This window comes from Manacus candei, unplaced genomic scaffold, assembly GCF_025592945.1.
Source record: "Manacus candei isolate 608988 ecotype Guabito, Panama unplaced genomic scaffold, ASM2559294v1 h1tg000002l, whole genome shotgun sequence".
In the NCBI taxonomy this organism is placed as follows: Eukaryota; Metazoa; Chordata; class Aves; order Passeriformes; family Pipridae; genus Manacus; species Manacus candei.
Window position 1 is genome coordinate 6209208 of NW_026138050.1, and position 16388 is coordinate 6225595.

Below are 16388 nucleotides of genomic sequence, written 5' to 3' on the forward strand. Positions count from 1 at the left end.
GGACCTGAGGTATAGAGACAATTGCTGAAAGAACAAGTTTTGTAATAACAAGACCAAAACTCAAAGCAACAAAGGGATAAAACATCACAATGGAGAAAAACAGAAGGTGGCCACAGCTATGGCACGAAGTCATGAGGAGCATCAGTGACCACACAGCATTGGACATGCACCCACAGAGCAACCCAAGCCAGTCATCAAATGGAAAATGAAACAGCACCTGTGTTTTTCTTTAGCTCAGACTGCCTTCTTGTATTTGAGTCTATCACTGAGTATTTTGCTGCGATGGATTAAATATTTCAGGTGGCATTTCACTGATACAAAAAAAAACAGTGAAAAGTGTACAGTGCTGGAAAAATTCTTCTTACTCAGCATCTCAGTGGTCCTTCACAGAACTGATATTTTTCTATCAAATACCATTCAGTCTCCTAAATTAAGAGATCAATCTCAATTTTGTTCCCAGATGGGGAAATTTTGGTATTTCCATTTTGTCTACACGCACGAAATAAAAGCAAATGGTAATTTATCTTTTGCGGACAAAATGAGTTTGGGTTCTTTCACTTTTCTTTTGGCATTCCTTCCTGTTGACAGCATGATTTGCACAAAATTACATTCCGTTGATAAAAATGTGCTGAAATGTCTTTCAGTTTCATTGACTGAATGATTTGCAGCAAGAGGTTTGACAAAATGCACGTTGTCGACGGAGTGAAATGGGGCGGGTGGAGGAAGGAATACATTTCAGACATATGGAGAGAGCAGTTACACACTCACTTGGTTTGTTAAAACCTCTGCTCAGAGTCTATTAAAAGAATTGTCTGGGATTCAGATAAGACAATAGTTACTTTGGAAAAATCTCATTTGCACAGATACATCTGGCAGTGGGGAAAGGCATAAAGAAATTTAACGGGTGCAGAATTTGGCCAGAGATCATTGCAAGTGCTGTTCTGCTTCTTTAGATGTCTTTCTATCCAAATAAATTTCCTCCAAAGAGTTTACAGATTTCCTCATGCAGCTTTTAAGGGAATACTTGTACTGGAAATGAATGAGACAGGGAAAAGAAGTATGTTAAAATTTATGAAAACATCTGTTGGAAGCTCTGAGAAAGATGCTTTTGTTTTAATCGTCTAAGCAAGACTGATGGATTTTATCAGAGCTAAGTACCAAAGAGTCCCAAATGTGCTCTTTATCCCAAAGGCGAAGCACTTAAGCATATGCCTAATTTTAAGCATGTGAATAATGGCCTCGTTGACTCCAATGGAAAACTCAAGTGCTACAAACTGAGTATGTTGGATTCTAAGATACTTTGGATTAGTGTTAAAATCATGACCAAATTGTACCAAAAAATAATCCTGAGAGTAACCTTACAAAAGTATTGCTGTTAGGACAAAGTGTTTTTGGTAAAATAAGTCACATTAGGTATATGGATCTTATTTTGATATAGTCTAATACATTAGGATAGAAAGACACTTACTGATAAAACAAGATAAATATTCATTTATTCAAGGAGATTGACTTGATAAGCTTGAAGTGCAGTAACACAGAGAGCATCAGCCTGGTGGGTAAGCAAAAATCTTGTTTGCAGGGATATTGCTTCACTTTATTCAAACTTGTTCGTTACACAATGTATTCACTGCTTTAAGTCAATTCTGCAAAGAACTTTAGCACCTTTTTTTTTTCTTAGCTGTTTTCTCACAGCAGCATCCTTTTGTTGAGCACCAAGTCTGGCTGTCAGTCAGAGAGGAGGAGGAAGAGCAAGAGTCAGATCTGTGCTTTCTTTCACAAGTGGTTCTGTAGGTGTGGTAATGAGCTGTGGCTTCTGCTGGGAAATTTGGGTTGTGGATTAAGTTGTAGACGGTGTTAAGTTTCCATCTCAATGTCCAGCTCATTTTTCTGTAAAGGTTGCTATGGGTATCAGAATGTGGTGCCAAAATACCCTAAGCCACTATTCCAATTATTCTTATTTCAGGATGTAAATGCCTTGATTCCACCCCCACACTAAAAATCCCACTGGCAGAAGCTGGATGAGGGGAATAAACAATCGTTTTTCATGTGCACATACTCAGTTCATTTCACTCTGCTGTCAAAATCGATTGCATTTTTCTGTTCAAACATCAAATGTACCAAACCAAAGGAAAAACCTGTGAAAAATGCTGCTTTCACGGGGACAAGCTCCTTGTGGTTGGATGAGCTGAGGCACTGCAGGAGCTGAGGAGCAAAGTGGGCTGTAGTTGATAGGTTGGAGGAAGAGCGAGTCCAGCATTCACCTCATATTAGAGTAGACTTTGGGTTACTCTGATATTTGTGGTCCTAAAAGAGCTGATTTTCAGGAGTTGCAGTCCAACATAATGCTTAACCTGGAAGCTGGGGAATGAGCTGAGACAGGACCAGTCATGTAAGGTAAAAGCATCTTCCTGGCACCTATCAGCTCTTGTGTTCTGATGAGGAGGCCAATGCTCATGGTCTTTTTCAGACAGGCATTAGCCAGGAGACCAAATTTGTCATGTTTGACTCATTTTAAACACTTGCACCTGGTGGCTATTGATTCCTAATTTTGGAAAGCCTTAATATACATTGCACATGGCCCTTTTGAATGGAAATGCTGTTTAATGGCATTTAACAGTGAAAGAATCACAGCTGGAAAACAAAATGTTTCACAGAAATTTTAGAAATTGTTTTTTTTTTTTTTTTGACCATGAAAAAGCTTCTTCTATTTTGCTTGAAGGATTTCATCATTCTTTTAGTTCTTAAGCAGTAATTGTCATCCAACTAACCAAGAGCTGGAAGTGCAAACTTGTCTTCAAACCTAGCAGGGGATGTTGGTTTATGTTATGATGAGTGCACATCTTTTCACTGAAAATTTGCATGTGTTTGGGGCTGGCCCTACATGTTGGGCAGAATGTGGGAGTCTTCTCAGGAAAACAAGAGTCCAGGCAGATTTCTGTCCATGAACTCAAGTGAAAGTCAGCTGGAGGGAAGATATAACACAGATAATATTGTCAAATACATTATCTAGAAAGAAGTTTTCATGGGGAAAAAAAAAAGATACAAAAAAAGCTGGATTTTTCAAAGCCATGGAAAGGAATGGTAATAGTAGAACTGAAGTGAAATGTTAGAGAATACAAGCTATAAGCTGCCAAAAAGAGTCCATCAAAACAAAATTTACACTTGAATTTAAAACTAGGCAGATCTTTCTGGAAGAGGGAGAATGCTGGAGTACAGTAACCAAGCACAGAGCTGGGGTTTACCTAAGCATAGGAAAGGGTAGAGTCTGTCAGAGCATTTTCTAATTCTGTTTCTATTATCTGGGAGTAGAGCAGATGACAAATCTGTTAGTTCAGAGTGTTGACACAATACACTTTTATCACTTTTTGTCAACAGAACATAATTGTGTTCAGATTACTCCATCACAGGGGAATAGCCATAAGATCATGCTGTCCATAAAAATAAATGTCATGTTCTATTTCTGGGAAAACAAGAGGGAAATAGGAAAAGCAGTGCAAGAAGAGAAAAATCTTGAACAAATTCTGTTCTTTGGACAGAGTTTCAGTTACACAGACACTGTGATAGAGCAGTTGTTCACCCAAACCTGACACCCTCAGGCCTCTGTGTTAGATGCCAAGCTCCCGTGCTCCTAATTTGTTTCCCTCCCTGCCACCCCATCCCACCAAACCCAAACACTTCAGTGCTCTCTTCCAGAAGTCTTCTGTAACTGGTGCCAACTATGGATCATGAGCAGCGGGTCATCAGCAGGGATCACAGAATTCCACTGAGGAGGGAGAGCAATGCTCTGCAGGGCTTGGAGGGAGTCAGAGGAGTGGAGCAGTGAGGTTGAGATGACAGGGAAGTCTCCAGTTTGAGTCACCAGCCTGACTGCCTTTGTTGTTGGACTTCATGGGTCATGTTCCCAAGAACCTGAAGTACAACCCCTTTGGGGACATGGCAGTTGTGGGCTATCAGCTTCTCTCTCCCAGGCTGGATGCTCTCTGACTCTGAGAGGGGAGGCATTAAATTGCATCTTGCTCAGTTCCCCCAGAAGATCATTCCACCTCAGGCATTCATTTCCTAGACAAAATGCAAACTCAGCTGCAGGAACATGTCACATTTTTCAAGATTAAGCAAAGAACTAGAATTTTTAATAAAGTTGTTGGAGATATTCAGTTGGCTTCATTCTAACAGAAATAAAATTCTGCCCATCCATCATCTTTCCTTGTGACACTCTGGAGACAGCTGTAAATGGAAATCTGGGGGCTGAAGGAGTTTCAGGCAGGTACTGATATTTGTGCACAGCAGACAAAGGGGATTAGTCAGTGTGGGGAGGAACCAGCGTCACTTTGGGCTCCCTCATGGTCCAACACAGGTGCAGTCCCTCCCAATTTCCTGTAGTAATTACGGTATGAATCACAGCAATGAATTCAGGTTTTAAAATAGAATCATATTCTTAAGGGGAAGAAACAAACAAAAAAACAAAGTTCGTTGTCAAAATCCAAATTCCATCTCCCTTGTCCCAAATTTTATTTTCTCGTAAAGTCGTGTCACGTCTCACACCTTCCCATTAGTTTTTGACGTGCTGCTTTACCAACTGAGAGACCCAGAGGGGATGGGGGATGTGGGAGTCTTAAAAAAGAAATAATTAATCTCCACTGAGAGTAACATGCTGCCACATATCACTCAGCATTGCAGCAATAGCCTGATGGAGTCAGGAGAGGTGACTGAGAAGGAAACAGGAACTAGCTTTTGGTGTTTGATGATGAAAACTGAGATATTTAAAATCTCCAGTGCCCATTTGCTGTGCAGTCTGCTCAGACACATTCAGTGTGATTACAGCACCCAGACAGAAGAGTGTCATCTTCAGTGCTCTTGGTGCCACTTTTATGGCAATTTAGAAAATGATCACATAGAGATGGAAACACTGATTAGTTAACACAGAGAGCCTTCATGTATTCTACTTGTGTAAGGCTTTGAACTTCTGGAAGCTGTCGTACTGAGGAAATGTCTCTCCTGTAGGTAGCTGTGATTATATTGCTGTCATTATTTACTGACACTGTGTGTAAGCTTTGTGCATGAGACAGAGTGTCACCAGTCTAGAGGGGCAGCTACATCTTAGATGCAGAGAAAATGCTCATTAAAGCAAGAGTCTGTTGGGAGAAAGCATCAGCCATCATCCTCTTATTGCTGTCACCTTTGGAAAAGAGGGGCTGATACCATACCTAAGCCTGAAACCCTACAAGATTGCAGTTTTGGTTTGAGCTTTCCTTTGTAACCTAAAAACCCCCACCTTTTAGGCTGAGATGGAGGGTGAGAACTAACCCTGGTAGCTTCCCACAGATTAATTGTGAGCAGGTACACAAACAGTCTGTCCTTTCTACATTACCCAGCCCAACTCTCCTCCCTGACCCTGCCCATATCTCTTTTCCAGTAGCATCAGGTGGTGGTGAAGCCTGGTCTTCTGTCCCAGTTTTCAACTCACCCCAGTACACTGAAGTTGTTTAGAAAGGGAATTATTTTTTTTACTTGCACAACTGGAACAAGGTAGGGGGAGTACAAAACCCATCCAAAAGCTCCAAAACCAGAATAATGAGCAAATGTTAGAGACATGGAACAGGATGCATTGCTCTAAATGGTTTGCAGGAGGCACACAGCCACAGAAGAGAGCACAGGAGGCTGCAACTCACTGCTTCTAGTACATTCTCTAACTGATTAGGTCCCTTGTCCAGTCCTAATATCTCAGCACACTCCCATTCAGTGAGACACCCAACCTTGGAGTTTCTCTCTGTGATTTGCAGACAGATTAATTTTTTATTTGTTTCCTCACAATTTCCATTGGCTGCAAAGCAAATGGTCTGATTTCTCCTTGGTTTGGGTCCTGAGATATTTATATGAAAGAATGAGAAAATGGCCATGTGCATAGCCAGATACCCCGAAGCCTGCCACCAGTGGTGAGGATTCAGTGAGCAAGTAGCTGGGAATTAAACTGATGTACCAAAGAGAGAAGGGGATAGATAAAGTGTCATCTGGTCACAGCTGTTCAGCTGCTCAGATGAAATGCAGAGGGTTTCTCAGGTGGAGCAGGCAGGAGGGAGACACCAAAACAAGTTTTCATCTTTGCTTCTGAAGTGTGTAAATGAGATCACAGTGGAGTAGCAGCAACAGATGTTCACTCCAACCACTATGTCAACATCCAAAAAATCAGTATGACAGGGAGGCATCACCCCCTGAAGTATCATATTTGACGAAGTGGCCCTGGAGCAGGTGGGGAGCTTCAGATAATTGTTTTTGCTCCATGACGGGTGAGCAGTGTCCAGCTCTCAGGAGATGCATTCAGGACTGGCTGCCATCTGATCCTGATGAATTGTGGCTGAGTCTTAGATGCAGCTCTCAAATGGACACAGGACTGCACTGTTGTTAGGCAGATTGTGGCAGTTCAACTGAGAGACACAGAAAGCATGTGAAGTTTTGAGAGTACAATGGCATAACTGGTATATATGGAAGAAAAAAAGTAACATTCCCCATCTCTGACTTTGCTACTTAAAAGGGGAAAATTTCCTTTTAATTCATGAAACAAACATCCCTGACTTGCCATTAAGTTGAGCTTACTGGAAATTTTTAAAGAAAATTCTAACTCGAAGTTGCTGAGCCCAATGGCTTATTTTTGCATAGTCACTGGTGCCAAGTGCTAAAATACAGCACTTTTAAAAAAAATTAGAGGCTTTGAAAATAACACATCAGCCTCTCTCCAATTTCACAGTCACTGTTGTCCTTCTCACCTAATTTCTCTCTTTATTAAAATAGACTGATTAGTGGTGCCTACTTGGTATGAAGCACAGCTTCTCTTTGAAGCCACCAGTACAAAAAAAAAGGTAAATGGGGAGAGAGAAATGACTAATAAATGATTCTGCTGGACACCTTGGCTAGTAATACAAATGTCAACACAGCCACAATTCAGTGAGACACTTATATGTGTGCTTGCATTTAAGCATGTGTTTAAGCCTGTTCTGATTCAGCTTCCTACCAAGGACACACCTCACTTGTGGGACATATATGACTTAAGAATATGTTAAGTGTTTCAGTGTTTTGGTACCAGACCAATAAATGCCCTTCACAAGCAGCTGACTATATGCAGTTGTTTCTCAGGTAAATGATGTTCACAGCTGCACAGTTTGGTTGCTGTGCTATCAGCCCTGCTGTGCTATCAGCCTTGCTGATCTTCAAGTGCAGCATTGATTGAAGGACACTGGGGGACAGAAGGAGTCTCTGATAATGTGTCTCTGCACCTGTGTACCCAGACTTCTCTTTGTGAGCCCTGGCAAACTTGCTTTGATATCTAAGAAGAAGATCATCAAATCTGCCAGCTTGTGAGTTGTGGATGGGAATGAAGTGTTCTGCCATGATGGGCTCCAGTGCTGGCCAAGAATGCTGCGGTCAGGGAGAGAGAAACATGAGCTAGACTTGTCAAACAAAGGTGTGAACATCTTCAGATGAGCTCTGGCATTTCATAACCACCTTTCCAAAGAAGATGTCAAGGATCACCTTGGGTTTTCCAGGTGTTTAGGACTTTGGTGCTTTGATACTTGGAAGAGAACATAAGATCTTTCTTTGATGCAGCAAAGTGAGCTGATGTTCTGGTTCCATTCCTGCGAATTCAAGGGGAAACTTGGAAAATTATGGAGCTGACTGGAATCCTACAGTTTTGTGAATGACATTTCTTTCTTTGTGGAAATCATCTCAAGCTGTGCTTTTCACATCTTTTTTCCTGTACAGTGACAGGACAGGACAGTGAGAGGGGCAGACTCAGCACTGAGGGTGCAGAGGGCCTTGCTGGGCAGCTGTCAGTGGTCCCACTGCTTGTTAAACACAACAGTGCAGTGTGTGGATGCCCAGTAAATGAGTGCAGTTCATCACAGCCTTTAGAGAGCTAATTGGCTACTAAGCTACTGAAGGGTCAAATACATTAGTGTCTAGCCCCACTCAGCTCTTTGAACAGTAAGTGTTTAGGAGCAAGTCTGATTAGCAGAGTTCTTCACTGTCTTCCAGTCCTGATGTACACTTATGAGTGACCTTTTGCTGTGGTGTGTGTGTGAAATGGATAAAGACACAATGCCTAGAAATAGCTTGCAGACAGAGTTAAAGGCTGTGCTCAATACAAAGTGCATGATGCTTTTAAAGTAAGTAATTAGGGCTATCTTTGTGGGTCTGCATTTTACTTAGAGTTTGAAGCAGATGAAAAGCATCAGATTTGATTTTCAGCCCTTCTTTCAGACATAGAGAAACTTCAATACAGGAATACAGATGCATCTCTATTCAGGCTTGTTCAGCCTGTCGATGGCTGAAAATCCATCAGGATTTTTTTTACAGGATTTATTTTTTTACAGATCAATCCTGAAGTTTCGTAAATGTCCCCTAACTTAACAGGGTAGACCCCAATAGCAACACTAGGTGAAATTATTTTCTTGTGTGTTTTCTGAAGAGATGGCAGAACATCAGAATTGGTTCCAGAAATGCTGGTTATTGTTTTGATTTTGAAAACAATTTCTTGTGGCCTGGCTGCAAATGCATGAACTGCTGTCTTGAACATTCCCCAGAACTCAGATTTATTATTTAAATACAAGCTAAGAGCGGGAAACTCTTAAAATTCCCCAATTCTCCCTCTAAAAATAAAGATCCATTAGTTCAACCGTGATAAATAATTCTTAATTGTTCCCTCAGGTGAAATTGGACTCCTATCTCCTTGAGTTTCCTTCTTGGCTTTCTCTGACTGTGGGTGCAGCATTTTTGTCTTGTTCTTCCAGTGACATTCAAGTGTTAAAGCCGTGCTTTGTGAAGCCATATGAAGGGCAATACTGGTTCTGATGTAATTCACATAGTAGCCTGGAATGACCCCCATCCACTCATGGTGACTCCTGTTTGTTTTGGCCAGTGCCTAGAGCTCCATTTTACCCCCTCTATCTGGAAGATATCTTGCATATGCTCCCTGTTTATGATCATACTCGCCTCTGATGTTTCCTTTTTAGCATTGTTATCCATCTTCTGGATTAGACACAAACCCAAGGTCCTGAATGTTCTTAGTCACTGAAGATCTGATGGCACTTTTCACAAAAGGAGATGACTAACCTCCATGTCATGGCCACAAGCCAACTTGGCTAATTATGCTCTGCCTACCAGAAATTCCTCCTGCCCTTTCAATGACCATGTTGTTTTTCACTTTCTGTCCCAAACAGCTATTGAATAAAGGCTATTTTTCACTCCATGCTACAGTTCAGCAGTGAATGGCCCTTCAAGCTGGTAGCACCTCTTTCTGCTTGTAAAATGCTTTGGGTCCTGGGGGAATGATGAGGTGCTACAGTTTGATTTTTGGAAGCAGTCCCCAGTCTTTTCACACCTTGCTCTGGAAGGTTTCTGTCCCTGTTTTCTCCTTAATAGCTATTATTATTTCTAGCTATTCTTATCTTGATAACATTTTATGGAATGATTCCAGCATTTTTTCTGTTTCCTGTCTTTCTTTTCTTGATGCCTTTAGAGAGAAGTGCTGGGGAAGGTGCTCAGATGCTGTGAAAAAACCCGTGGTCCAAGACCTCAGAGTTGTGTGCATTTCCAGCTGCTGAGAAACCCAACCAAGGACTTTTCCCATATATAGGAGAACTTCTAATTTAAATGAGTACTATTAACTCTGGTTGTCTTCTGCTTGGTTTTTAGTTTAAAATTAACTGAACATATGACTGAATTTTTCTCAGGGTGGGTTCCAAAAGAATCCAGGGGGTAGGAGACTGTGGTGAGACTTGGCAGGTAGGAGGGCTGTGCCTGTGAAGCCTCCTCACTCCAGCTACAGTGCTCTCACCCTATTGCCAATTGCCATCTTAGAGATATTTCACTTAATCAAAAAAGTTGTGGTGCAAAACAAAAGATACCAGGTCATGCCAAGAAATATGTGGGAAGGGTAGAGAGAATGTGTGAAGCACCAAGAATTATGTGCCCAGGGATAATCAGATTTGCACCATTTTTCTATTCTTTTCTATTCTATTTGATCATGGTTTGCCAAAATCAACACCAGTCATTTTAATACAGGTGCCTTTGTTCCCAGAAATGGTCTGAGTGAAACCTGGGATTCTGAATTCTTTCCCATGTCATGCTGAACCTTGGGAAGCTTTCCATGCAGTGGGTAATCCTTTTATTATTTATTTTTTTCTTGTCCTGTTTACTGTTATTAACTTCCTCTACCCAGCTTTGACACTGCTGTTGCAGTACTTTACTCTCCCTACACCATGGTGTGACAGTGGGGCACTGCCTGTTACAGATGGAGCTTGTAAATGTGACTTTGGTTGCTAATGTGTCTTGGAAGGTCCAATCCAAATAATATCTGAGATTTTAGTATTGCAAATGCTGTATGGAGAAGCTGTTGGCCTTAGTAGAGTCAAAATTTGGGATCAAGGTTGAAACAGAAAAAGGCCTTGGAAATCTACAAGCTGCCTTCCACACAAGCCTTTCAGCCACATTCAAGTGTAGAATATAAGAAAAAGTGCCTCAGTTTCACTGTTCCTTTAAAACTTGAATCTCAGTCCAAGATCACAAATAGGTCCTCTCAGGTTTATAGAATTATAAAGGGACCCTGGCCACTGTTTTGAGTAAACCTGGACTAATTGATGTCTTAGTATTAAAAAAATATGTGAAATCTGTGGTTCTGCAGAGTTCCAATATGAAAGCTGATGAAACTTGTTGAAAGGGAAAGGTGGTTGGTGTTTAATCACATACCTGAGGCACAAGCAATGGGGGTCCCTCTTAAAGAGGTTTTTTGGGACAAGTCATGTCACATCTTTCTGTATCAGGTTTATCATCAGTAATGACAGGATGAGAAGATTTATCTGCCCTACCTGCTTGCCTTATTTGCAAAATGTCTTGAAAATCCCTGGAGACGGTGTAATAAGTGTTAAAATTGCTTCATTGAAAGCCATTTAAAGTTTCTGTCTTTGGAGTGGTAGTAAATCTTACCTTTTATACAGTGAAAAGGCAGCAGCTGACCTATTAGTTTGCATCCTATATATAGTGATCCATCAACACCAGGATCAATTTCCTGAAGGTCACCAGGTCCTTTAAATCCTTCCGTCCTCTTTGAATTCAGACAGTGGGGATTTGGCTTCTCTCTTCCTCACCTGCATTTTCCCTCCTTTCTCTTCTGATAAACATAGGCATTGCAGCTTTAAGATTTTAAGACCTTTCCCAGATGGAAAAGGTCATTTGTCTTTCACTACTCAACACTTCCTTCATGAGTTCATTTAAGCATTGCCAGGCATCAGAAGAACAGAACTCAGCTGTAGGGTTATCTGTGTCTTATTCCCCTTTTGTGTAGGTGGCAAAACTGATCTAGAACAAAACTGTTTGGTTCCCATAGCAATTTACAACATGTAGCAACCATAATACTGTACCCTTCCCACTCCTTATCTACACCTGTTATTTCTTCCTTTGCCACCCAGCTAAGAGCTGTAACACTGGCACTGTTTTGAATGGCATCAAGCAGGCTGTTTCCGAAGTTTCATGCAATTTCCCCCTGTTTTTGGTAAGGACAGGATGCGTTTTTAATCTAAGCAGCAAAAAGCAAACATTTTATTAGCCACTTCCAATTGGATTCTCAATGAAAAGTTAATTAAAGGAGTGGAATGAAGAGATGTTACAGTGCATCTACTAATCTTGGTACATTATTTATATGAAATCAGTCATCAAAATTAGTCATGTGCACTATCTTGCTGTGTGTGGTCTGGTTTGAAATGGTGTGTTTGTTTCCATTCAGCTCCACTGGATACAGTTAAGATACACATTTGCTGTGTTATGCAGTTGGATCATATTTTGAAAGTTTATTATGCTCTCTATCTCTCTATATCTGCAGGCTCAGAGTCAAGGGACCACTAAAAGCTTTCAGCTAAACTTTGCAGTGTGCCTCAGATGAGACAAGTGACAAAAGTCACCCTTTCCTGTAAGTTAACAGGTACAGCTGCCAAAACCTCTGTGGGCGTGGTGCCGGCTGCTGGCACGTCCCCTCCCAGACTTCTGCCATGTTTCAGTGTGCTGGGTGCTGGTGGTGCATCTGGCTGCTGGGGCAAGTGGAGCAGTGGCCCACAGAGCCCTGGGACAACAGGGCCCTGCTGTCCTCCCTGCAGTGGCAGCAGAGCATCACCCTTTGCCCCCCAGCCCTCACCAGTCTTCAAAGTGCTCCCACTGCCTCTGGCTCTGCTGTTAGACACCAGTGAGGTCTTACCCACTGTGGGTACCACACTGCTGGCTTTTTTTCCCTCATTTTTCTCTTTAGGGTGTGCACCAAGAGGAATCAGGGCTAAAAAAGTAATTTCAAGTTCTTCCTTCGTTCTGGGTGGTCAACGGACTGCTCCCTCCCTCCCCGCCTTGTCTCATCCTCTGCTGCAGGGAAAGCAGATAGAGTTACGAATTTTAGGCAAGGAGAATAGTTTAATGATCCCTCCTTAAGGTCACTGTCAATGCTGTTGCATAAATTGACCTACTAGGGGCTTCTGTAAGAGCAGCGCTGTTAACTGGACACGGGGGAGTGTCGCGTTACAAAGCAGTGCATGGAAGTTGCCCACTTAAATCACTGAAGCATTTTAATTGACATTCAGTAACTCTCTCCTTTTCTGACAGCTGCCTTTAATAGAGAGAGCACGGCTAATGCCAGTCATGGGGTCGTTCTGTGCTCCCTGGTACAGCTCCTGGCTTGAGCTGCAGGGACAGAGCAGTCCCTGAGAAATGTGCCTGAAAATTTCACCTATTCACTGCAAAGGGGAAGATATAAAAACACAGGCACTTGCTTGACACAACACATGGCTATGAGCAAGTGCAGCTTCGATGGGAAGAGCCAGGTTATGAAATAAGTGTCTGTGGTGGCTGTGGACTGTCCAGCTCAGCAGAGAGTTGCAGCTCTCTGTGAGTTTTTCTCAGAAGATATGGGAGAGTTTGCCTGCTTGTTTTGGGGAGCAGGGAAAGCAATGCAGGGAGGAAAGTATTCCAGCTGATTCACTTCCCTTCAGTCCTTCCTCACTGATGTCCTTCAAATCTATTATATTTTTAAACTGGTGAAAGGGCTGTCCAGCTTCACATCAACATCTCCTTGTTTGAAGACAATGTGCTTTTGCAGACTTTATAATGTGGCAATAATTTCATCAACTCCAGCTTTACTCTACAACAGCAAATAGGCAAATACCCTTTCACCATCACACTGCTTTGCTTACTTGTGGGCAACTTAAGATTTGATACAAGGACCTGATACAGAATTCATCTTGCAGTCGCAGACCAGATATAAAATATGATATAAAATATATAAAGATATAAAATGCCCAGATCCTACAGACTGGGGATTTGTGTTCTTGAGCATCTTCTCTTATGTACATAGCTGAAATGCACTGTGCTCACAAGGGAGAGCAAAGTGGCTTAAGAAATCTCACTCTAGTGAGCTCTACACAGCCACTCCTTCTTCTGTTGGGTAGGGCCTCGCTCTGGAAAAAGTCTAATTTTTTCCCAGCATTTACCTCTCTGAGCTGTTCCTCCCAGTGGATGAAAACTGTGATCCTTTCTGCTCTGGTTCTGACAAATGGGGCAGCTGGGGTAAAGCTCTCAGATACAGTGTGAATGAACGGGAGGATGCCAGATATGAAAAATCTGCTTGAAATTTCAGTGCAGCTTCTAGCAAAGCTAGGAAGCAAGCCACAGTCTAGATTATTTTTTGTATTTTATAGCCTTTTCTCATTATTTTTCTGGTTACAATGACTATATCAATATCTTCAGTTTCTCACAGAGGCAAGATTCATTCTCTGTTCCAGAAAGAACTACAGCAGTAAGCATAAAATGGATATCTCTTGATCAAGGATACATCTCCTCTGACTTTCCTCATAAGATATTAATAAGGGAGAGGCATTATCAGTTTCCATTTAACAGGTGTGTGGAAGAGGGGGAAATCTCATAATCATTTAATACCTTCTGCAGGAACATCCTTCATCAGCTTTTGCTAATTATGAAGCTGAAGCCATTTTCTATTTTGTTTTCCATTTAAAGCTGAAGACGAACTTCAGGAGACAGCAACAGCAATTTATTTGCTAGGTTTTGCTTTCTTCATGCAAGGGAATGCCAAGCTAACCTCACAGGATTTCATTTAAAAACAAGAGTTCAGAGGAAAAAATGCCATGGCTTTAGCCCACTGTCTCTGTTAGTTTATTAAAATATTAGTCTTGTAGGTGTGTTAGATTGATTTGCCTTGCAAGGTGTTTAAAAATAGCTGTGAGAATAATGGGTTTCATCAAAAATCATTAACTGGGACATTACTTTCATTTTTTAACCACAGAACAAAGTGTCACAGCCAGATTAAACAAGCCAGAAAGCATTTGGAGTGCACACAAACAGACAGTAACTTTTAAATATACCTTAACTGCGGAAAATCCTGAAAGATATCAGCCAACTTCCACTGCAGATTGGTCAGAATCCCCAAGAAAGGTCAGATTGTTCGAAGTGGTTGGTATTTGTACCAGCTGACACAAAAAGGTTCAGTTATTTATAGTGGTTTGCCTGCATCCCCACAATGCTAAGGGACTGAATGAGATTGCAGAGATGAAAAGGACGTCTCAGTCTAACAACTGCAAATAGCTGTAGCTCAGCAAACTCCCAAATTATGGCATTACCAAGCCAGAGAGCTGCCCAGCTCAAGCACAGGCCTTAATCCCTATCGGGTAACAGGATCCCGTAGAAACATTTTTTTTTTGAAGGGTGCCTTTTATTTGGATAAAATTTAGTTCCCTGTGTAGTGCAATCAAACTTTAGGGCTTCCCTTCCAAGTTTCCCTTATGAGCTGTGTCGTCTTTATCTGGTTGTGACAGCCAGCCACTGTGATGGAGTTGTTTTTTTTAGCTATAGGACTTGGACAGCGAAAGAAGAAACTGGGGTCATGTGAGGAGAGTGTTAGGACTGGGAAGAAATGTGGATCCAAGTTCATCAGGGTGAATGCTCACCCCTTTTGCTGAATATTTGGTAGGCGAGTTACCCCCCAGAGATCAAGAGGGAGTAAAGGAAGACATTTCTGATGAAAAGCAAAACACTGATAACACTTATGGGAAAAGATAAGGGCAGTGACCATGGCCAATAAGAGTGAAAGCTCCTGTAAACTGGCCCAAAATTCCAGGAGATCTCTCTTGAAGAAACCACCCACGAATTCCAGTTTTATTGGGCTAGTCAGGTCTACGGGAAAAAGGTGCTTTCTTCTCGCTGGCAGGTCCCAAATCAGCAGGGAATTAAAGACTTTGGAGGTTGGCCCAAACAGCCAAATGGAAGGAAAAGGCCCTTTCAGTCCGTTCGGCCTCATGGGAAAACTCCCATTTTGCACCATAAGCAGCAGGCACAGAACAGCTGAGCTGTTGTTTCTGTAAATCAGCACTGGGTTTGATGTGGGATGCCCTTTGGAGCATGGCTGATCAGGCCAAGTATGAACAGGGTGTTATCTCCAAACAGCTCATGAGCCTTCCTAACCAGATAGCCTGCAAACAGCCCCAGTGACTGGCCCTAATCCTAAAGCCTTCCCTCACTCAGATAAACCCCCTACAGAGAGAGGGACAGAGGAAATTACTGATATTCACTCATCTATTTATATTTAGACAGAAGATTAAACAACTTGGAACTGCAGTGATATGTCCGTGGCGTGGCTCCTGCAAACGTGTAAGCACTTGCAATACTTCTCTGCACAGGCTTAACTGGAAATGGACTGGAGATTGTGGACATCTTCCAACAAAGTGTACTTATTCAGTGAAGGAAAGCTATGTTTGGACAGGAAACCAATTGTTTTTTCAGGAGGAAGTTGCTGAGAACCACTGTTTCGATTAAAACAAAAGATTGTGTTTTCACTCAAAAAATCCTGTTGAATTTGTGTTTTTCTAAAACTCTAAACAATTCCGTAGATGTGAAGCATTGTAAAGACTGCAGGCATGTTGAAACAAATCTATGCAAATAGGATGTTCTGATGCTATCAGGGCAAAATCACTCAGGATTTCCATTTCATGGGAAATTTCAACCTTTCTTGTTCTTTTTCCGGTTAAGTATGAAAAAAAAATAAAATCAGAAGACTACAATGTCCCTGGCTTCAAAGGGAAATTTCCAGCTTTGCTAAACATCCCTCAAGTCTTGACTGGCACTGGGCCGGTGCCAAGGGAAGCATCTGAGAAATTTTATGGAATTGCCATGTTATTTCACGATCCTTTCTCCCACCTTCTTTCTCTCAGTAGACATTTCTTTGCAAAGAACACCCATTCTGTCAGGTGATAGAAAAACACATGAGAAGCAGCACCTCTTCTCCTGCTGTGTCCTTCCCTGTGACACAACCATGACATGACCTTGGACTGGTCACTGGAAATGCTTTGCTT

The 16388-nt window shown here is 41.8% G+C and overlaps 1 long non-coding RNA gene across 1 annotated transcript; it reads right to left on the minus strand.

Moving 5' to 3' along the window:
- Positions 1-1468: 1468 nt before the first annotated feature.
- Positions 1469-14631, minus strand: LOC127469727 (uncharacterized). Its single transcript, XR_007904049.1, has 2 exons — positions 14406-14631; positions 1469-4059 (listed from the first exon to the last, which is right to left on the minus strand). It is a non-coding gene; the product is annotated as an uncharacterized LOC127469727 (long non-coding RNA).
- Positions 14632-16388: the final 1757 nt, after the last annotated feature.